At 41.3% G+C, this 23,727-nt stretch overlaps 1 protein-coding gene across 1 annotated transcript in view; it reads left to right on the top strand.

Moving 5' to 3' along the window:
* The first annotated feature begins 7,049 nt into the window (after positions 1-7,049).
* Positions 7,050-23,727, top strand: part of LOC112558508 (protocadherin gamma-B1-like) — a 132,949-nt gene continuing 116,271 nt past the window's right edge. The window contains 1 exon segment of the mRNA XM_025228983.1: positions 7,050-7,578. The gene's annotated coding sequence lies outside the window, so the exon portion shown is untranslated.

The following is a 23,727-nucleotide window of genomic DNA, read 5'->3' as shown; positions in this document are numbered from 1 at the left end:
ATCGGTTTTTGTTAATAATGTGTGAAAATCATTTGTCAAGAGGGTTAACCTGTGCATCATCGTGCAGTTCATGTTAACTCCAGCTAGACTACAATAAATCAAAAGTTTGAATTGGATTTGTATTCCTCTTTGTTCTATGGAAAACAAGAAGCTTTAATTCAGTCATCGATTTTTTTTCTTTCTTTCTTTCAGGCTCTCTTTCCATTTTTCCTCCCCCTCTCTCCTTCCTTTATTATTATTTGTTTCTCTAAACTTCTTTTTCAATTTTTTTATTATACAAAATTTCCAAAAGTCATTTCTCCCTGTTTTCATCGATTATGCGTACGGACGCGCGCACACACACAGAAACACACCTGTGAACTTTCTCTTGCACACACGTGCGGAAATCGTGACACCAAAACACATATAATGTGACCTTTACTTTTGATTTCGCCTTTGTTTAACTGTGGGGTGTGCCCACTCTTTCCACCCTTAAGCAAACTATTTAATGTGTGTGTCTTCTGACCCATATTGACTGTGCAGTGATTTTTTTTTTTCGGGATATAATGTAGTTTTGAAAACGTTTCTGCAAAACCGCTTTTTTTATATTTTAAAAGCTGAAACGTACAGCTCAAAGCTGATTATAGCCTATTACCGCTTTAAAATATAGGGACTCCGTTTCCATGGCAACTTACGGTAATTTTGGCTCCTTTTCCCTTTTTCTCCTTTTTTTCCCCCACATCTTGCTTTTCCGTTTTGACTCGACAGGTAATACTAGAACTGAAAGCAGCTGTTGTAAAATAGGTGAAAAGTCATTAACAAATTACATACAAACTCCCCCGCTTTTCTTGTTTCGGATTCTTGTAAAACGTATTGATTTTTACCTTTCTAACGGCAATAGAGAAGCTTTATTAACTGGTAATTCAGTAGTTGTTAGGGCAGAAGGTCCCACCAACTATGATTATTCCGCAAAGCTCAAGACGGTGCAAGAATAACTTGAATTAAACCATCCAAAAATTAATGAATTGTATTCCTCTAGGGGCTTTCTTTGTAAAATTTAATAATGAAATAACAGAAAGAAAACTGCGGTGATTGTGATAAATACATGAGGTTAACCGAGGTCGACTTTATTAGACTTCACTTGCGGGTAGCTACCTACCTTTGCGTCCTGCTATGACAACTGCTCCTATTAACCCTGATTTGTCTGTTTTAAAACCTTTCTATACTCAAAGGAAGCAAAGAAGGACTAGTTATTACAGTTTAACATTCTCCAATTATGGATAATAATCTATTTGGTATTACATAACTTTCTGCCTCTTCTCAACCTTCTCTGGAGAGATAAACTGCTGAATGAATAGAGCATCCGAGGACTTTATAAAGTAGAGAATGGAGACTTCAGTTTACTTCAGGGTAGGCTTTTTGTCTAGTTTTTAATCGCCAACTGAAATTGTCTCATTAAGCCTTTGACATTTCTGAGCAGGGGGGATCTCTTCTACAAAACATAGCAGTACCTTGGATTTTCCTGTCGTCAGGGTCGTTTTGTTCAACATTGTAGATGACAGCAATTTAAATCGCTCGTGTAAAGCGTGGCATTGTTATTCACGGTCTCATCATTAAGGTGTCCTTTATGAAAAGGTAAGGGAAACACTGCAGACTGTTAGACCCTGCCTGAGACATGTTATTTCACCAGCAAAAACCAGACCATAAATGGCCGATCATAGTCTCATTGAAATATGTGATTGTTATGAAAGAAAATCGTTCAACAACCTTCAGTTTAGTCAAAGAAGAAGTTAAACTATTGAAAATCAGATCAGTATAACTATTGTAAGGTACAACCATACATTTCATCTCTATGGACATGTTCACTTTTTCATCATCTGCTTCTTCTCTATGCATCCTCATCCCTCCGCGCACACACACCACGGCGAGAGTATAGAAGGGAGGGAATCCCACAGATATGTGCACACACATACACATTCCAATGAAGGTATAACGGGAGATATAATGATATAATTTTTTTAATTATTTCTAATGTACATTCAGTTTAAGAATCTCAGAATGCAAAGGAGAAACTCTCAGTAATGCATTCAAACCGACATCTATAAGATCAGCTGACCTTTCAAGCATTGACGGGGACAATGTAGTGTCGAGTATGCGGACGGCCAAGAGACTTGTGTTCCTGTAAAATCTGTCCCTTGTTGATGGAACTCTCTCGATGTTATTTCAAGCAGACAATTACGTCTGGGGTTTCGGGAATAAAGCCCCGTACTTAAAATATGTCGTTTTCACGTGCAGCGCTCGAGCTTTCCCACAAAACCTCTGGAGGCTGCTGATGAAAATACTGGTGTTGTATCTGCCTATTCAAACCAACGCTTTTTGAAACCTGGTCAATGCAAAAGAAAACTGTTTGGTTTGTTGACTCGATTATTGCGGTGTGGGATTAGGTTTTTAATAGAGAAGGAGATGAACAAAATTGTATTAATTAAATGAAATACAATGTTCACAATACCGACGCAGACTGAACAACAAAATTCAAAAGGTTTATGTCCAATGATGAGTTTTTGCGGACTCTTTGGGAATTTACATGTAACTACATCGCTTAAATTTGAAAAAGTCGCTGAAAAAAAAGGTTTTTATTTTCTTACCAAGAATTTTCTAATGACTTTAAAGTCCTGGGGAAAACATAACAAGATTTTTCTCCTTCTCTCTCTCCTTTGTTCGTGTTCATGCGCTCGTGTTTGCAAGCTTGTGTGCTTCCAGTTTGGGGATACAGCCGGATACAATCATTACTTGATTGCCGACGTGTAGTCTGCCATAGACTGCCCGATATTAGCAGCCCGGGTTAAACAGGAAGTGACCTTTCCCCGTTGACTCAAACTTCAAACACGTGATATGGACTGACAGGACATTTCCTCTAACCCTGGCAGTCCGACCAGTCGGGGCTGAACTGTCTCCGACCTGGTCTAATGGCTACCTAATGGGTGCTATAGCCGGAACTCCGAGCACTGATGCGGATCTCACTGTTGTCCTCGAAGTTGCCAGCGAGTTTCACCTTTAGAAATACGTATTTTACAACTTCCGGTACACGACTCTGTAGGGTTGATATATTAAGGTAAAAATTTAATGGACATACACATTGACTCCAGAGTTGGTTGGGGGAGGTAAGGCAGCGTTTGTGTGTTTGCTATCTCATGTTTACTATATTGTTACTGTTGGTTTGTTTGTAGTCTTTCACCTACAGCGCATTGAGGCCATGTACACTGGAATGAACATTACAAATCCTGTTATTGTTATTAGGTTATTGATGACCCAAAGTAAGCTACAGCTAAATGAAAATGAAGCAGAGGCTCTCATCTTTTCAAAGAAGAGTTCTAGAGTTCGTCCTGTCCCTCCTCGGGTTCGCGATGCTGCTCTTTCCTCTGTAGCCAGACGCGAAACTTAGTTTTCATATTGACTGCAATTATGTCTCTTGACAATCATATTTCTCTGACTACTAGCAAGAATTGACTAAACTCTCAACTTCCTCTAGACTCTTTACAGGCTCGTACCTATTTATTTTTCCGATCTCTTGTCTGCCCACATTCCTGCTCAAACCCCGAGTGTGTTTACTGTGTCATAGCAAGTCAATGTTAGTGTTCTTGATGTTATTTCTTTATTATCGTTTGTCAGAGAGTGCGATTTTCATTTCCTGTAATGCTGTGCGATTAAAAAAAAGCTGTATTACTGCTACTACTACTATCGCATTATATAACTGCTCATAACAACACTATTTTCTGGAAAAGTAGTTTTTATCAACGATGCCACCCACTTTAACAATTCTGAAGACATTAAAAAATAATAGCAGCACGTAATGGCTTTCTAAAATCATAAATTCGAAAACAATATTATTTTGATCCGGATGGTGTCCTGGAAATGTGTATTTTTTAGGCCAAAAGATCTGTAAACGGCGGATAACAGACTTTCAGAAGCATAATGTCAAAGATATAAAACGCCACGGCACTAGAGAAATAAAAGCTGTAATAATTGTGATCCTCTAGGCAGAATGTAAACAAAAAAATAGCTGACCCTCTGTAGGTCACATGATGAACTTTACCTAAGACACATCTATCTTTGGCGATAATTACTTTCACGTCAATTTTTTTTTTTTAAGATTACCCTCAGTAAATTACAGGGCTGAAAACTTAATCTCTATGTCCAAGAGACGGCTATACAAAAAGCAAGCATGTTTGGCTTCTCCTAATACCCTCGTTCATTCTCTACAGTCTGTCTCTCTCTTTCACTCACATACACATGCGCACGCCTTTCCTCGCGCACGTGTACATGCTGCCAATTTCCATTTTCCATCCGCTGGAAGGAAAAAAAGTATTAGCCAGGGCAGGTGACAGGTGAAAATACAGCAGGTAGACTGCAGGCAAACCTTCGGTGGCTGAAAACTCAGGAAAAGGAAATTAAGATTCGTGAACACCGACATCATTCCACATTGAAAACACTGCAATACACCCCCCTTTGTGTCCTTCCGGCCACGTTCGTGTCGGTAAACGCATTGGACATCTGAACCGGCTACAACTTCTTTCAATTGACAACCACCATTGGCATCTGGCGCCACATTTGTTTCCCAGCACACAACAGTCATGTGACCATAGTTACAGCACACGAAGCCTAGGTACCTTACGAAGATACTAAAAAAAAAAATGCATATGAGAACACACTAATGAGATACAGGCTCCTGTTCACCATGATGGTGCCCACATGGTACAAAAGTTCAACACAAATGCATCTCGCGAAGTATTTAATTAAGTGCGATGCACACTACTAATTGACTGAAAACATCTGTTGGCGAGGGATAAATGAGTCGTCGCCACTTGTGCTCATCAATTTATTCCCTAAATTGGGCTAATATTCATTCATTTTCTCAGTAAATGCTCGGGGTTTTGTTTTTTTGTTTTTGTTTACTGGATGCAGGAAAACCTTTTCTTTATGATGTATTTAAGCACAGCAGTGGCATGACCGGAAGCAGATGCACACATTACATTAGCAGTGTTGACAGCAAGCTTCTAGAAGACTGCAGTAACGAGCGCCGGAACGCTTAGTAATAGTATCTTTGCCGCCCCTGATAAACGATTCGCGAGGAACGATGCACTAGCACGCGCGTTGGCGAAAATTAATGCCATTTAGCGATGGCAACACACTTGTTTACGTTCGTGCCACCTGACAGCCATTCACCACAACAACGACTGGGAACCGCGATGGCTCACAGCTGCCAGCGCCTATTCAAAGACATGCCACGCGCGCGCGCACAGTTAACAACAGTTCCCCTACTCTCCATCACACCCCATCCCACCCATACCTCCGATGTTTGCCCCGCTTGGGTTTGCGTGCACGCGCACGCTAAACAGATAGCGCGTACGCCAACGGACAAATGCACGCGCGTCTGTTATAATTATGCGCCGGTGACAACGACGCTTCTTCGGTAGAAAAGAATGACAAACATGCATGTGAATTAAACTGGAATCGGTGTAAATATGCTTAATGAAACAGCCATGAGTCGGAACCTGATCAATATGTCGGGTGCCTCAAGGCACGGATGGCTAGTGTCCAGACCAGCGGAAATGACCTTTTGTGGGTACATCATGTCTGGTTTGTGCTTACCCGTGCTTGAAAAATGTCTACATGAAAGAAAAAAGCAAAATTTTCCACACATGGTCAACTGTAAATTAACAGTAAATGTTTGTTAAATAATCCTATCAGAGAAAGTAATTTGTTGTGTCTTCGAAAGCTTATTTTGATTCAGCTGTTGTTCATCTGCCACTGTAGATGATTTGCTCCTCCATACTTCGTGGTAGTCAGTGTAAGTGGTTTAGTCAGGGGGTTATGAGCAAGCTGGTCCCCTACCACGTTTAATTATTCTGACAAACTCCAGGATCCCGAGCTAGACAAATGCGAAACTTTATGCGGAACCGTAGGGTATTGCAGTCATTGTCAAGTTCAGTTAAGAAAAAGAGAACAGCGCAGATGTGTCTGTTGATGTTTATCTCTTACCTCAGTCGGGCGTAAGGTTCACGACAGAGAGAGAAAACGGCTATCACTGACAGATGTATAAGTGGGACGATGGGATAGGATATTGGTGTTGTATACTGAGCAGACAACTAAGGCTGTGTAAACGGGTACCACATGCAGAGAAAGAATAGTCTCCCCGAAACGAGATATGAACCCAGGACAGCTAATCCTCACTGTATTATAAACGCAGGCGCTAACCGGACTTCCTCTGTAAGTGGGAAATATCAACACAGGGTTTAGAGACTGAAAGTCGATGACATACACTTGCTTACATCATTGAGTGCAGCAGCTACAGCATTACAACCATCGACAAACCACACAGACAAGTCCCCTTCACCCTCTGACCTTAGTGACCCGACGCTTAAAGACACAACAGCCTCGACTAATCGCGTGAAAGTGTGCCCTTTATCGCAATTTTCCACTAAATGATCCTCCACCTCCACCCAAGCAGTAAACCTCCCAACCACCCATTTGTGATCGATTTTACTAATGCACACTTTCTCCACTTTCATCCACAAGGGAAAGTTTCTTTATGCAGTCAGATGCTGACCTTCGATTGCAAAGAAAGCGATCAGAAGCAAGGCATATGCAGTCATCTTCCTCGTGCAGACTGTGCAAACAAACCTTTCATCGTCCACTTTCCCTCTGCACTGCTACCAGATCTTATTCCGAGCCGTTTGAGAATCGTGCTTTTCCCGAATGACTCAATTGATTGGAAGCGATCCAGCGTGGGTCGGCTGTTCACTTGTTAGTTCATTCGCTCATTTGCAGGATGTCAACCCTGCTGCGTCCAGCTGAGTGAACACACTGCTCCACCTGTTAAGTGCACAATGAGACAGCGGACAAAACAAAAGACATTAATATTTAACGGTGGAGTGGTTGTCGTGGTAGTGGAATGATTTGATACAGTAGATTGTTCAATATCTGGATTTTTTTTATTACTTTTGTAGTGTGCTAACAATTTTGTATCGATAAAACTTTTCACAGATGAGTGAGCGGTTGAGTGATGCACGATAAGAAAGCAAAATATTATTTGGGCATAAAACTAAGTGCAAACTTTTGATGATATAGTGGTTGATAAAAGTTTGAGTGTTACAATTGTAAAGCGAATGACTCCAAGGCCAGAAAAGTGTTTTAAAAAAGTATCTAATCTCCTCTAAAAAGTGTGAATAACTGCTAAACAAATTTTCTACCCACTACCGATAGCAAAGTGAGACGAGCTTTCACGAGCCTCTCTCCTCTATCGTGTCCGCATTCAGCTCCGTTCCCGATTGGCTGCTTTCTAACTGGTATGCATTACGTGTTCTCATCGTCTGCTGCACATGCGCAGAGAGGGGAGACGCGCAGTTGCCACTCGCGAGCAGACGACAGTTTGTTTTTTTTTCTCCCGCGTGCAACCGGAAAGCAAGGGAAACACTGTGTTTCAAAAGTTGTGTGGCCGCTGAGTTGGAGGGTGTTTGACAATCAGCGGGAAATATGCTGTAACGACATAGCCGGGGGCCCAGAAATGCCGGCCTAAAAGGCGAAAGCACACTAATTGGGGTAAGTCAAATCTCTGTTTCATGCCACTTTCAAAAAAAAGGTCTGTACAGGAATGTTGTTGATGAAGGCTGAGCAAAGAAGCGGGCAAAAGCATGGGATGAAAGAAGGGAGAGAAAGTTGTAAGAGGGTGTAGTTAACAACTGGGTGTTCATGCACCATAGAGATAGAGCACACTAGTAGAGCAGACGAGGGTGTTTACAGGTGGTTCGCTCGATCGGGACTTTGAAGACTCAGTCTGGCCTCTACATTACTTTCAAATTGTTTTATATTAAAGTCAACACCAACTCCACCTCTGTATTATGCACGAATTCACACAACTATTTTGAAAAGTGTCATTTTCTTATATGTAGCATTTTTTTAAAATTTGGGAGTAGTTGTGTTTGTTGAATGGGTGTGTGTGTTCATTTTGGTATACACATTTGTGTGTACTAGCTTCTCTGTGTGTGTGTAAAAACAGGGTATAGCTGGAGATCGATTTTTATGTCCACTGCAGTTTTTTTACTATTAAACATTTATCTCAAATTCATCTAGCTCTGTGCATTCGATAATAACATAATATTCAGCCCTCGCCTTTAGGTTTTGCGGCAGCGGGATCTTGGCCCTCAAGAGGCATGTCACGTGGGATAAGGTGATGAGAGAACAAAATAAAAACTCATATACATTGGGATCTCTTGTCACAGACTCAGCATGACATAGGGCTATCTATGGTGGTGTTGCATGCTCAGACATGTTAGTAGTTGGGTACTTTGAGTTAAATTAGTCTGGGTTCTTTTTAAATGCTTGGCATAAATAAACTGTTGTGAAAGATATATGGCTCACACGACCCCAGTGTTTACACTCGTCAGGCTTGTAAACATCTACATCTCGAGCCACACCCCTGTGGGATACTGATGCTTGTGCTTTTACTGTGGACTGGGTTTGTGTTTACAGTGTTCCCTCGTTTATCGCGGGGGATCGGTGCTATGACCAGCCGCGATAAACGAATTTCCGCGAAATAGGGACATACATGCAATAATAATATATACATGTTAAACAATATCATGTGAGTGTAAAGTAATATATTAATCATGGTATTAATACAGTACAATAACAAATTAGTGTAAAAAAATTATAACTGTACTCAGAGAAACCCAAAAAACTAATGCGAACTGGCTGCGAGATGGGAGATAACAATCATGGCTCGTCGCTTACGCATAGCAATGGATTTCTGTTACACAATTATTTCTTTCTTTCTATCTACAAAATAACCATGGTATTTTAATAGAAATACTCATACAGCTTCAAATATCGATGGTATTTTGTAGAACGATAATTCCAGCACGAAAATATCGATCGATACTTCACTCAAAAAAACCGCGAAGTAGTGAATCCGCGATAGATGAACCGCGAAGTAGCGAGGGAACACTGTATATCGCTGTACCTAACCAATGACCGAACACACACGCAACGGTTGACACATTTCACATCCTCCTTTTCTCCATCACACATGCGCGCGCAAACACACTGTAAAGATAAAACAGTTGCACAATCAGCACATATAATTCATTTCGTTCTCTGGGTCAAACTCAATGTTGCTATTGTTCTATCATGTACTGTTTGTAATATTAGTCCCATTTTGAGCAAACATCTGGATGCACAACATCCAGCATGCTTCACAGTAACCTGAGTCACTAACATACGTGTGTGTTTGTTCACGCGCGTGCGTGTGTGTGTGTGAGAGAGAGAGAGACAGAGGGGGATTTTCGTGCCACAGGGATCATTCTCGGACAATATTTCATGTAACGGCGATAATTCGAAAGCGATAATTCATTCACCGGCGATAATTCCTGAGCGATGTTTTATACATTAGCGATAACGTCGAGGGCGGGCGACCGAGGGCAGGTTACACGTGATGCGTGTCACAAGCCAGCAGCTCGTGTCAGCGGCTGTGACCGCTCCCGCCGCTTGCGCCACTCAAATCGGGTCTGCAAGTGACCTCCTTCGTGCTGGTGCTGACAGACGATGCTGATGTCCGGCTGTGCACGACACCTGCCAGGGAGATTTGCACGTCCCTAAAACACACTGCTTCTCTATTTCTACAAGCTGCCAACTCGGGCGTCCTCTCCTTTTTTTTTTTTTTCACACAGGGTGTTGGGAAGAGGACCAGCACGAAAGCAATGTGTTTGTTGTCGTAGAAACAAGTGAAAGCCTTGTTGGGGTTCGGTTGCACGCCACAGCTGTAGCTAAGCGGTCCCACCGCTCCCACGACCTTTTATTCGTCATCCTCACCACCATCCACATTTTTGCTAGTTTATGTTGATCAGATCCGAGCAGACGACAGGCACATGTGCCACCAATGTTTCTGCCTGCATTGTAGTCCGGGTTGCTGCAGTCGTAGCAGCTGCAACACAGATTATAATGATATATTTGACTGAAGGTGACTACCCAATAGACGGCAATGTTATTTTGTTTTATGAGGAGCGGATAAGCAAGTAGTTTACGGTAGTTCGAGCCTCGAGGCCGCGCTGCTTGGTTCGATTCCCCCATGTGGCACAGCGTGCTATTTCTAGTTGATCCACCTGTGGAATAGGCACCTGATTCCACACAGTTGGGTAAGGCAGCGAGGATGAAGAGAAGTAATATTCACTATCTGTGTTGTAGCTATAAACGAGAACACACAGAGACAATGTTCTTTTTCTGGTTATAAGTCGTTAAGAAAGTGTTTAAGCCTTATGATGTCGACTACTTATCGTTTGCTTCATATCTGATCTCAGTGATCAAACTTCCTGTTGAACACTGTCAGAACACCGGCACAGGTCGCTTTGTGTGCCTTGACATTCAGGAGAAGCTTCCAGCAGGCCACACGTCTCTCTTGGGAGAGCTTGCATCGTCCGATCAGACAGTGAACAAAGCTTACCAGAACACTTCATAGATGTCTGACAAGGCGCCAGTAATGGGAACAACAACATATAACAAACGCAGGCAAAGTAACACAGAGGTTGTTTTCAGCGATGAGAGTTAGGATCGAGGTCAGAAGGTTGGCCCTTAAACTGTCCAGTTTCATTTTGGTTGATGTGAATGTTGAAGGGATCTCACAAGGTTTTGTAGTATTCCTGGATACCTCCAGTGCATGTGGATTGTGATCGTAACCCTACCACACAACTCTCAAAACAATTATTTTCCACCTGACTATTCACGAAGCTGTAAACTGCACTACGCTGTATAACCCGAAATTTTTCAGCAACAGGATTTTTCCCGCTCTTGCTTTGAAAAATTTCGTTGAGACATTTTGCTATATGGTAATGAGTTTTCAATCACACATAGTTTAACAGCCACTTTATTTCAGGAAATGAGCTAGCCCGCTTTTTATACCCAGTGCTCATTACCGTAGAGAAAAAGCAGCAGATGTTTGACATAAAGAAAAGCTCTAAGCTCTTTTAAGGCGCTGCGCAAGCATGCAGGCACAGTCTCCATGGCAACGGCGTTCAACTTTAGGCTCGTCTAAACATGCCTCGCGTCCATTTAGCAAAGTTCATGGGCATTCTCAAAATATATTTCGATACTAAATATTTCTACCGAACTTTAAACATTCAATCTAAGAAAATGATACATTTGCCTCGAAACGAGCGAATTTCATTTCACTTCAATCACTCTTTTTTTCTGTAGAAATAGATTGATATCAATCTGTCACGTGTCTAGACAGGAAAATGGAGGCGTGAAAGTGGGGAGGGAATAAATACTATATCGGACCTAGTACCGTGGCATACTTGCGGTATGAACACGACAACCAACATCCGACCTCCAGACCCCCCGTCCCTGTACCACTGCTATCTTTATTGAAGGCAACCGTTGGGAACCTAAACTTCCGCCAGCGATTTGAACAACAGTTATTCACTTGGTGTTGCCCAGAGATGTGCCTGCCTCCATCCTACCTGACTTTCATTTGGTGAGCAGCGTGGTTAGGACCTGCCGGTCCATACAAAGCTCATTTGTCACCGGGGGACCAGGCCTGACGTTAGCCTTATATTAATGTATTTTTTTTCTCCAGTGTGTGCTGTAATGACCAATCTTACTCTCCTTTCAGCTGTTGTGAGACCATGTTGGACTATTTTTCCAAAATGACACTGATAAAGCTGGTAAGTGTGTTGATGCATTCTTCATTCTTTGTCGGACTTATCTCTTTCTCCTATTACTTATTTCTATTTTTGGAGAGTTGAGGGTAATTGTTTACTTGTACACTCACTTCTTGTCCATTGCAGTCTTTCTTTCGATACTGTGAGATGTGTTCACCATTTCTTTAAGTTAAGCGTGCGTTTCTTTTTTATCTTCTGGTCTCAACAATGATTTTTGCATCACACATTGAAATCAGATAATAATCAGGACTGGGTGGTTCATATAAAAAGAAGTCGATTTGAAATAAAATTTTCACAAGTACTTTGCCATTGTATTTTTCTAACCTTCTTTATTTTACGAAGTTATTAACAAAAATTAAGAACGGGATAGAAATGAGCATTAGTGACCTGCATATCCTGCAATATTAAGCTGTGTATTTGGAACAGATTATACACAGAAGGAGTTTACCGAGTAGAAATCGTTACACAATGAGGAGTACATCACACGATTTTTTTTTCTGTTGCAAATTTGTTTCATATTTTAAGTTTCTCCGATTACTGTTTTCGTGGAACCGCAGCTACGGTCTTAGGTGAAACCCCTAGTATTTGATTCATTCAAAGCAACAAACTCTGTTAAAAAGTAAGGCAATTTATACTTCCAAAGTACCAGTACCCTATTACTGTCGCAGAACCCCAAACACACTTAGCAACCTAACAAGCAGATCAGAGAATGTCCTGAACCAAAGCCACAGAAGGACTTTTGAATGACTTGCTTTTCGTGCTACACAGCTTCCCCTTCTTTTCCTTCATCTTCGCCCCCCTCTCCCTGGACCCCTTGCTGTTTCTGCAGCGCAGTGTCTTGCGGGTGTGAAGCGCCGCTGTGAACATGTCCTGTGCATTTAATCTGCTGGTATCGACACGGCGCCCGCGCGCTCATTTGCATGTGTAAATACCACCCGAGCCGCGTTTAATATCCAAAGGGCGCCATTGAAATTGTCGTCACGGCTTTGATATCCTAACGATTTCTTTTCGCCTGCAAACATCATTTGCATGCTTGCATCGGAACCCAAGATTCTTCAATCGCTGCACTTATCCGTATCTGCCAGCGATCTTGTCATAGTAAGAACGCAACTTAGGGGAGACAGGGACAAATATATGCAATAAGCAGCTTTTCAACTCAAAAAAAAAAAAAAAAAACTCAGGCTGTCAGCAACTAATCTGACCATGTATAGATAAATCTGACAAATTTGACTGTGCTCTTTGGCATTACCAATACCATAGGATGATATACAGTCCTTTTTTTCCTATCATTTTTTTTTTCCTGTCATTTCTTTTTTTGTTATGTGTATAAACGGGTGCACACTGCTTTCCTTTCCTTTTAAGGTTTTCTGTTCTTCACTATAAGACAGTCTGCCAAGGGTTCGTGGAGTTGCTTTTCCTCTTTCAACTTTCAGTAACTGCAGAGTTCATGGCTCTTTCCTTCTTTCTTTTGAAGTGAATATGACATGAAGGACAAATAATTCATAGAACGATGTTCGAAGTAGTAAAAACATACCTGGGGCTAGTTGCACATGGTTCTTAAAGATAAATCTGCCTAGAGAAGTAATCAGCATCGTTCCTTACGAAGAATCATTTAAAACAACCTTGGTTTTAAAAAATTTACAATAGATTTGAGCACTATGCTTATATTTAACTATCTGAACAGATATAAGGTCTAAAATGTGCAACTTGCCCCAAGAGGCTTAAACGAGGCTTATAGACACAAGAAAAAGAAAGCAAATGTCAGACAGGAAGCACGAATGAATAGCATAAACAAAGTGAGGGTATACTGTCACATTTTCTTTCTTTCTTCTACGAAGTAAACTTCAAAGAAACGAAGACACCAACAAAGAAATGTATCACCTCGCTTTTCTTTCTTAGTCATTTTTTTCTTCTTTTAATTTTCTTTCTTAGTCATTTTTTTCTTCTTTTACTTGCGGTTCGATCGTAGTCCTTTTTTTCTTTGCCTGGTTGCCTTACATATCTCGTGCTACTGACACAGCTTGGCATCACTAGGACAACTCTCCATCCTAACCCCCTTGTAGCTGCCTTTTCTGCTTACTTTTGTCTTTCTAGTTTTGATTCCTCATTTTACATTCCCTCCTTCCTTCACATTCTTCACTGAAGGTGTCTTCCGGTGTAGAACACTTGCGTGGAATACTTCGCCTTTTTGACGCCTCTATCTAAACATTTTCGGTCGTAAACCAGCGAACGGCAGTGCCCCGGAAAAGCTTGCTTTTTGCTGCCTTTTGCCTCCCACTGTCTTTGCCAAATAATTCTTCTTCTGCCCTCGCCAGCCGGTCATTAACGGCTGCAATCTGAACACTAAGTGCTGAACCAGACTCCTGGAGTGAAATAATTCGCATAGTGAGTGTACTCAGAACTGTTTCTTCAGAAATGGTGCCAGGCACTTAGGTGAACTTGACAGAAGCAGGACCCGGCATGAGTGTAGAATGACAGAGGGAGTGCGGGAAGGTCCAGATCCTAGATGTCATAAGAGGCAATAAAAAGAGAATTACTCCGTGTTAGGACAATAATTTTCAGGATACACATGGTATGACAAACTTGTGAAAGTCAGAAACAAGCATTTTCATTTCTGCAGAATAGTATTGTATATCTTCATGGACGATTAGAGATAAAAGCTTAAGAAACACTCCCTTCTTCGGCAAATCAAACCAAACATCTCTGGTTTTAAACATTTTTCAAATACTTACCTTCCAGGATGACCTGTGAAGCATTTCTTCCCTGGGTACCAGCCTGTCTTTATGAAGATTATGACAGGTCGGTCCTCGTAAAGAAAAGACAACTTCTGACAAACGAAGTCAAAATAAAAAGATAGACATTCTGGTAATTCGAGTGAGAATATGTCAAGGATGGGAGGAAGGTATATCAAAATCTGAATGATTTATCTGAAATGTAATTAGATACTTACCAGTTTTGTGACATCTTTCTTTCTCTCTCTCTCTCTCTCTCACACAAACACAGTCTTTATACATATGAACGGATACACAAACGCACTCACTTTCACACACGCGTGCAAGTCAGCAGAAATAAATGAACCAGGCCGATAGTTAAGTTTAAAAGAAATCAGACCATTTAGGAAATAATACTTTTTGGCGCTACTCTGGACGAATTACATTCTCTCTGCTGTTCTGTTTCTTGAGTTCAAAGCGCGCCTTCTGGTTACATTGACTCACTTCGATTGAGTACACACAGTCAAGGAGATGAAAGGTGATATATTCGATACATGGCCCGAAGCATACACTGCCACTTGGGGTCTGTTCCTGTTTGGCTGACGTGCAGAAGAATAAATACACGCGAGGCCAACGAAAGGACAAAGCTTCAGATCCCCGATATCGAGGCATTAATCAACCCACACAGAAATAACTTTCATTTGGTTTACGCTCTGGTTTATTGCTTTCTTCTTCAATCGTCTCGTGTTTATTTGCGACTTAGCGGGAATTTCTTCGGTTCAGTCATACTGGCCATGTGAAAGTAAATTATCGGTTCGCTCGCTCTTTGTCACATCAGAAAGAAGCAGGCTGATGCTGTGTCTGAAAGACAAAAAATCTGAACGACAGATCGAAAGCAGACACAGACAGACAGGCAGACTTTGCAAGGAACTGCAAGTTTCTCTCATGTGATGGAGTTCATTGTAATACTTTTGCTTGTCAAGTTTATTACTTTTTACTGGCTGTGTATGTATATGCATGTGTTTTGGCTTCAACCATTGGTATAGCCATACTTCTGATTTCTGACTGATGTACGTGCTTTGTCATGTGACATCGTGTTTATTAAGTTCATATTGATGTCTCATTATGATCACAGATTATTTAGTCCTGTAATCCCGCAGCATTGTCTGGAACATTGATTGGTGGTTGTCTAGCAGTCCAAAAGAAGACGTGTATTCAATAATAATATAATGTTACACTTATTAAAATATATAAAATATCACCAACATGTACTACATTAGTTATAATTAGGGAAGTTTATGAATTCATCTTCGACAGTAGATTTTCTAAAATGAACTACATAGCAAAAGTAGGATGCCATTTTCTTTATTATAGTTTTGTTGATTGAAGCTAATGAGAACTCGTTTTTATCAGCTCATTTTGTTCGGCCATTAAATCAGAATGTAAAAATAAATTACTTTCCTCACAGAAATAATTATATATTATATATTTATTTATCATATTATATATATCATTACTTGTCTGTGCAGCAAGTGTGATCTATCTTGGTCGTGGTGCTGCACATTACAAAGACCCATTATTATTATTATTCAATTTATTCTTTCTGCTTTTGTCTGGCATTCTTTTTCCTTTAACGAAGGAAGCTTTTGAACCCTCGTCTTTTATAAATCTTTATCTTTCAATTGTTTTTTGTGTTAGCTCGACATTACTATTGTCTGCCATTTCACACAAAATTCATTCCAGAGGTTAAAAATTTAGTGCACAGGAGAACTATGGCCACCTTCAAAGTGTTGTTGGTTTTTTTTTTTTTGTTTGTTTTGACATTTAACTTCTCTTGCCTTTGTGCGGTTGAGTGAATGTTTATCAATACACTGCACCAGTTTGTGTGTGTGTGTGTGTGATGCGTTGGTATGTACATGCGTGTGTGTGTGTGTGGACGGGGAAGGAGCGCTGAATTTGGTTAACATTAATGATTAAGTAAACCCGGTGCTACCACACCATGTCATAATGCCGATATATTTTTTCTGTGCCAACAGTAACTAGATACGTTGCTTCTTAAAGCAAATCTTCTTTCAGTTCCACACCTTTGTTATTTTTCCTTTGGCATGCAGCCCATTACTATTATTATGTTTGCTATGCTCCTCTGTCTCAATTTGGAAACCGAAAATTTGCTCTGTGGTTGCTCATGCCTTTCGAAGTTATAAAATATTGCAGATAATATTTTACGAACACACTGAGCTAGTGCTTGTGTACTTTATGTAATGACATTCATAAAGGTAGAACATAGAGTCTTATGCCTCGATTTAGGTAAGGCAAGAGGTCTCATGTATGCTTAAAGGACAGGAGTAAGAATAGGAAAAAAGAAATTGATCTTAATCAAAGACATATACATTAAAAAAGAAGGAAAAAGTGTTAATGAACAAAGAATGAAACAACATGTTAAGTCGTTGAAACCTGCCATTTCCCTGAAAGTTTGCTATTCCTGAAACCATTAAGCCTTACCCGCCCTCAGCTGCGCACGTGTATCCAATGTTGTTCTACAGCTAGAAACGAAAATAAAAGCGAAGACACCAGAACTCGTTCATTTTGTCTGCATTCTGTTGATGTCTCATCTTACTTGTGTATTTCGGTTTCTGGAAACATTACATACAAAATACTGTAGTTTGGTAGAATAGTCTGAGAACTTTATCCGTCCATCCTATTAAAATGTTTAGTCAGCACATCTAATGCATTCCAAGCAAAAAAAAGAAAAACTGTTATTAAAAAATATAAATTCTTCAGACGTGTGAGAAATTGTGAGGATTTTGAAATTTCGATGAACATTATATTTGATATTCTGAAACTTTGTATTTAAGCTGTCATCCGCTGTTGGTAATTAAATGGAATTTTGCTTTCTTATGTTGTGACATCGTCTATGTGATTTTTAACCTGTTCACCAGCTATTTACAATTTCTTTTCAACTCTGGTTTTTTTTTTAACTCAAGCAATGCAGATATGCATAAAGCATCCCAACAATAAACCAAACATTTTGTATGTGGTTGCATAAACTTGTGCGTTGTATGGAAACCGAAGGGGAGGAGAAGGAGGAGATGGTTTATCCAGTTCCCCGGCTGCAGACAACAGTGACAAGTGTATGTGGAGCTTTAGGCGAGCAACATCTGCAGCTCACTCGTAAAAACTACACGGTTCTTCTGAGCTGAGCTTCGCAGTCATTCCTCGAGATGCTGTCTGTGATTGCAGGAGCTAGCTTACATAGAACATTCTCAAAACTGAAAACATATGGCCAGGTTTCTTTTCAAAACTCTCAAGCCATTTGCATGTGGTGTGTCACTAGCATTGCGTGCCATTTTTTTGGAAATTTGAGTATTTTCTGTAAGCAAGGCTGTGCATGGCTGGGTTTGCTTCAGGGGAATGGGGAGTTGTGTGTGTGTGTAGGTGAGGTAGTTAAATTGAAAGGCAGTAGAAAGACTGTAGGTGAATGTATATATATACATACTTTGTGCCTTAATAGTACAGTGGAACCTCGGTTAACGAACTTAATCCGTTCTGGAAAGCTGTTCGTTATCCGAAATGTTCGTTATCCGAAACAATTTTTTCCATAAGAAATAAAGGAAACAGATTTAATTGGTTCCCAGCCACTGTTGACTCGCCAATATTTGAAACTTACAGGCTATATAGGTATTTGTAATGAGAACAGTTATAATGCAATGTAAATGGAGTTAAATAAACATAAAAACATTAACGAAAGCATTTAAACATCAGAAAACTTGCCGTTTTGACGGCGTGGGTGGATGGAGGTGTGTGGAGGAAGGGGTGGAATTACTGCTTGGATTCCCCCTCCATGAGCACACGTGACATTATAAAATCGGGAGTGACTTCCCTTTTCTGTAGCTTTGAGGTTAAAGGAAAAAACTTGTCCAGTGTCTGTTCCTTCTGACTTTCTTGTAAAACTCTTCGGTAATACGACATCACATTACGACAGACGCATGCCACCTTCATACTTTGAAATCATTTCTTTTTTCAATTCATTTGTTGGCCGCTTCCTTGTCATTACCTCACTACTATTAATTGCTCTTAATCTTCTTTGGAGCTATGATTGAGGATTTTCTTATTAAAATAAAGCAAAAAATCACTAAATAAGAAGGATGCGCATAGATAAGGAACGACTGATCGTAACTGTGTCTCGAGCGCGAATGATGACATGCTGGTCGGTCACGTGTGGTTCACGTGGCTGTTCGTTATCCGAAATTGTGTTCGCTATCCGAGACAAACTTTTAACAAAATTTTTGTTCGTTAACCGAAATATTCGCTATCCGAGGCGTTCGCTAACCGAGGTTCCACTGTATAAGGAAAATAATATGTAAATTCCTGTCTGCATCATATTATTGTAAAGTCTTTTATTAGTGTCACGATCTCCATGCTACTAACGCACGCACGCACGCTTGTATGGCAATAGGCGAGCAAAAGCGTTTACTCCCTACAGCTGGCTACCTGGACAACGAACCAATCCATTCCGCTTGACTGCCTCGCTCCGGTAAGCTCGTGCTTGTCCAAGAGCCGGAAATGGCCATTGTTGTTGAGATAAGCGGTCTTGGTTTGTATCCGCCATTCTCTACACGGCCGCTCAGATGGTCAGATCGAGTTGATGACCCCACATACAGACAACAACTCATCGGCTAACACAAAGGTACGACCACTCTCCAGTTCACGGAATATATCGCCATCTTTCTCGGTCTCATTCTCTCTCACACACGGACGCGTATAAACGCACGCGCATAAACGCACGCGCCATCGCACGGACTTGCGCGCTCGCACGCACACACTGTAACAGTTCTTAGCGGAACATTAATCTCCCTGAGAGCGCGACAGGCAGTTTTAAATGTTGAATGACTAGAACACGACCTGCCTGACATGGCCGTCAGGACGGGGCCCTTGTGCATTACGTCTTTGCGTGGCCATTCGCTGCAGAACATTACAATTTAAAAATCAATACTTTGTTATTGGCAGGATAATAAGAGCCTTGTTGTTCCATTTAAAAACGGCTTCTGGGACTGTACTTTAAAACACAGCAACAGACAAAACCGTGAATATAGTCTGCGGCTTTGGCAGAATAAACAGCTTTGCTGTTCAAACTTCTTCCTTGTTCAAGAGAGAGAAGGTATAAAAGGTTGCGGTCTTTATTGTGTATTTATGGATTTATCACCACTTTTATGATCATAAATTGCTTAACAAACAAAATTTCGATGATGTCTTTGATGAGCATTATTACGAATAATATTTTGGAATTTTTATATCCCTGTCTCTCTCTCTCTCTCATTTTGTTTTTCTCTCTTTCTTCGATTCTCCATTTTCATCTTCATGGTCTTCCATTTATGAAAATGTGTCGTACACAAGTTTATAACACCACTCACACTCCTCTTTCCCGACAGGGATGAACAAAGGGGAGGCGGGGTGGAAGCGTTGGAAGCAATGTTGACCTTGCATTGTGTGGAATTCGTACAATAGGGAATTGTTGTTCTGCTTTGTGTGGAAATGTTCGCACCAAAAAATGCGAAAGATAAATACGTTTATTTGTTTAGCGTCGTCAGTTTCCTGTAACGCCTGACTTTCCCTCACTTAAAAAAACAACTGTTTATTTTTTATCCAAAAAAAAAAAAGTTTTAATCGTAGCCTTTTACGAGTAATGTAAAACGGCAGCCAAAGGTCAAAGGGCGCCTTTGTGTGGCGTCGAACAATGAACGCCGCGATGTCAACCTCTGATGGCAGTTGCCTCTCTTGCTATTGAGGGTTGAGAGTTTGTCCCCCGAAAAAGGATCTGACCTCCAAAAGATTAATGCCACTGCAATTTTTTTTTTAATGGTGGAGCTTAAAAGTCACGTGGTGCTGAGTCCTTGAGTTTGTTTACTCCTGCCCCCTCAATATAGCTGTGGGTTTTATTCCGATAGGGCGATAATCATGCGTCTCGTCATAAATAGTCACGGATGTCATTATGCCATGCTCTTCCATGTCCACCACTAGCTGTGAACCTGTCTGAGAGAGGGGGATGTTGTTACGGACGCTGTAGGGTGAAGGCTGCACTGATGAAACACTCCGAAGTGCAGATGATTTATTGCCGAGGTCTACGATGCTTTAATGATTATGACAAAACTTCGAAATGATTAGCGATCATCACTTGCTCCCTGCGACCGCAGAAAGCACCTCAGCAAGCACGATCATCGAAATTGAAGACACGTCCAGCTTAGGAAGAGGGTCTGGAACTGGTAGCAGCCCCACTCGTCTGTCTCGCTGGGTATCTTCCTGCCTGGGCGACATCCTCTTTCCGTTCGTTCTTCTTGTGTTGTGATCAGTCTCTAACCCTAAGCTCGGTGGGAAAAGTAGCATCGTGAGCCGCTACTGTTGGAGGCTGCAGTTGTGTGTATCTCACCACGACCCGCTCGCTTGACCTCCGCCCCTTCGGCACGTTTGTCTTTTTTCCATCGCGCGGTGCGCCTGCTACTCCGAGACGGCCCTCGTGCTATTTGCTGAATGTCATAACCACGCAAAGTTATGGGCGCCCCGCGGCCCAGGGATCACGGGTTGTATAAGCCTTTGCCTGTGAAGTGTTCTGGCCCGTCAATCGTGTTTCACCGGTGTCAAATCACACTGCGGGAGGGGGAGGCGAGAGAAAAACATCGCAGCCTCTGTAACCTGGCTCTTAGAAAGCAGATGGTAGCGCATGCAGGTCAGCAAAAACAAACATTTTCCAGTCTGCTTTTTTATACTTTGGTTAGAAAAATAAATATTTCACGTATGTGTGTGCACTGACACCGACTGGTCAACGTATCATGTTCGCGAGTTGTATATTTTTCTTGATCGACATAAACACGTGATGTGTGTGATGAGCTGTACACTTCTGATACTTCACCTGTGTGTGAATCATCGATGATTTCCTTCTCTCCTACAAAATATTCCCCAGAATGAAGATCTGTCAACCAGTTTTAGTGCAACTAAATACTACAACTCAGAACTCCGTGCTTTTCATAATTTACAAGCCCGTTTCGTCCAAAGACCTAAGTGTTATTTGTAATCATTTTTTTCTATACAGTAAATACTACGATAATATTCTTATTGTAAACATGTTAGACCAGCCATAAATGACTCCTTCAAATTTTTTGGAGGGTTGAGGATGGGGGATCATCTACATATCTTGGTCATGCTTTGACAGACAGTAGCTAATAAACTGGATTCCCGAAAAAAAAATGTTTCTTTAGAAAAATGAAGCACGTGTTCTTGGCGACGTTTAGTCTGGAAATCAGATGTCAACCTGCCGGTGTCAAGTGCTTATGTTGAAAACGAAGAACTGTCACAGATCAAACACTCGACATGACCGGATATTGCTCAGACCTCGTGCAGGGTTCGCCATCCACGCTTCGTGCATTCGTCTTTCCTAATTTGCCAGTCGTTTTAACAGAGAGCGAGCCTTGGATGGATGGGGAAGTGGAGAACACAAAGAGAAGCATAGGAGGGAAGGACGGGATGAGATAATAGGCGAGACATGCTGTGCGGGAAGAGGATGAGAAAAGCAGGGCGGAAAGGAAATGGAAGACCTGAAGAAGGAGGAGGCAATGGTGAGATGTAGAATGTATAGTGTAACCAAGTAACACCAGCCTCTGTTTTGTAACTGCGCACGTGTGCTGTAAAATAAATTGCTCACTTATCCTATTCGCCGGTCTTAAAAGTTTTTATTCAAACCTTTATATTATCATGTGTTTTGTACTAAAAGCACGCAAGGTTTTTCCTAGCTTAAACTCAAACCAGGTTCTCTTGTTTCCTTCCTCACATTCATATAATGTCGAGCGAGATGGATCTTAAAATAATGTGTCACATTTTTTTCTGCGAATGCTCCGCCTTTACTTCCCCTCCTCTCTCATTGCAACTTCTTTTCTTTTTTCTTTCTGCCTCTTCTCCTCCCTCCTCCTCCCAGCTCTGGCACTGAGTTGACCTTTGTAGTTTTAGAAACGAGACAGGGTCTTGTTCCTCTGGTTTGATCACTCGATTTTTTGTATTTCGTGGAACCTGGCCAAAGCCAACAAAGAACCTATAACCGTTTTGCTCTTTCGGAAAGACCTGGCATTACTGCATCCAGTTTTCCCCCCGCTTCTTTAAAAACAATTTTCATGTCCATTTCTTATCTGCTTTCTCACCTTGTTATTTGAGAGAATATCTTCATGCGGTCATCAAAAGCGAGAATCTAGTATAGAGTCCCTGTCATGTACAGTTTAAAAAATATATAAATATTCTCCGCGCCCTGGAATACCAGTTTACGGACTGTCTTCCCAACAACACAGTAAACAAGTTCAGGTTGAAATGGATTTTCATACGACTGGGATCTGTCCAGGAAATATCCTTTTTCCGCCCACTGTAGTAATGAAAAAGCTCTCATCGTATTTGTTTACCACATTTGGTTCGTTAAATCAATGAATACTTATTTATCTTACATACTGTACTTACCGAAAGTCCTTGTAATGTGAGAGAACCTTCTAGAGGGGATTGAAAAGCAAGGTTCAGCACGCTGAGTAGTGTTGGTTCTCATATCCACATCACGTGACATTCGCCGACGCTGGTTTGCCTCTCGCGCAGAGGAGCACGTGACTGCAACTTCATCTTCAACATCTGGCGGTTGATTTGTTTTGACTTGACTAGCTTTCGGGGTTTATTGCAATCTCTGCACGGTGGAAGGCATGGGGCAGTGCGCTCGTACCCGAATTCTTTAAGCCCACCCAAAGCCGTAAATTTACACATCTACAAACACAAGTTTTCACGAGTTGTACCTGTGTGTTTGGTATTCACAAGCCTGCAGGCACTAATCAAGCAGCCCCTGCAGACAAGGAGGCGGAACACAAGTCGAATGGGTTGAGTGATGGAGGGAAGTGGAGGGGAGGGACAGGGAGAGATCATTCCCGGTAACTAATCATGAACCTGTCACTCCGATAATGTCCCTTTGTCCAAATACAGAGGCCGGTATGTCCTCAGAGGAAGAACGATCAAATAAAACAGCAGTCACATTCTTCGGTTTCACACGAGGTCGAACGCGGGAGGAAACGATGAGCTGTATCACTGGCGCCCATCAGTTTGCTGGACAGTTGAACAACGATATCTGATAAATATAGGGTTTCTAGCGTACTTTACTGTTTGGCAATTTTTTGCTCGATAGAACTGGAACGCATTTTGTTCATGATCTTGATCGATTAGTATTTCATTGTGTTGTGCCCCCATATCCTTTTATGAACTTGCCCAGGCCACAGCTGCAGTAAAAGGCTAAAACGCTGGCAGAAATAGATAGGAAT

Source organism: Pomacea canaliculata, linkage group LG3 (genome assembly GCF_003073045.1).
Source record: "Pomacea canaliculata isolate SZHN2017 linkage group LG3, ASM307304v1, whole genome shotgun sequence".
NCBI lineage: Eukaryota > Metazoa > Mollusca > Gastropoda > Architaenioglossa > Ampullariidae > Pomacea > Pomacea canaliculata.
The sequence above is the reverse complement of the archived record's forward strand: the minus strand, read 5'-3'. Positions and strand labels throughout refer to the sequence as shown.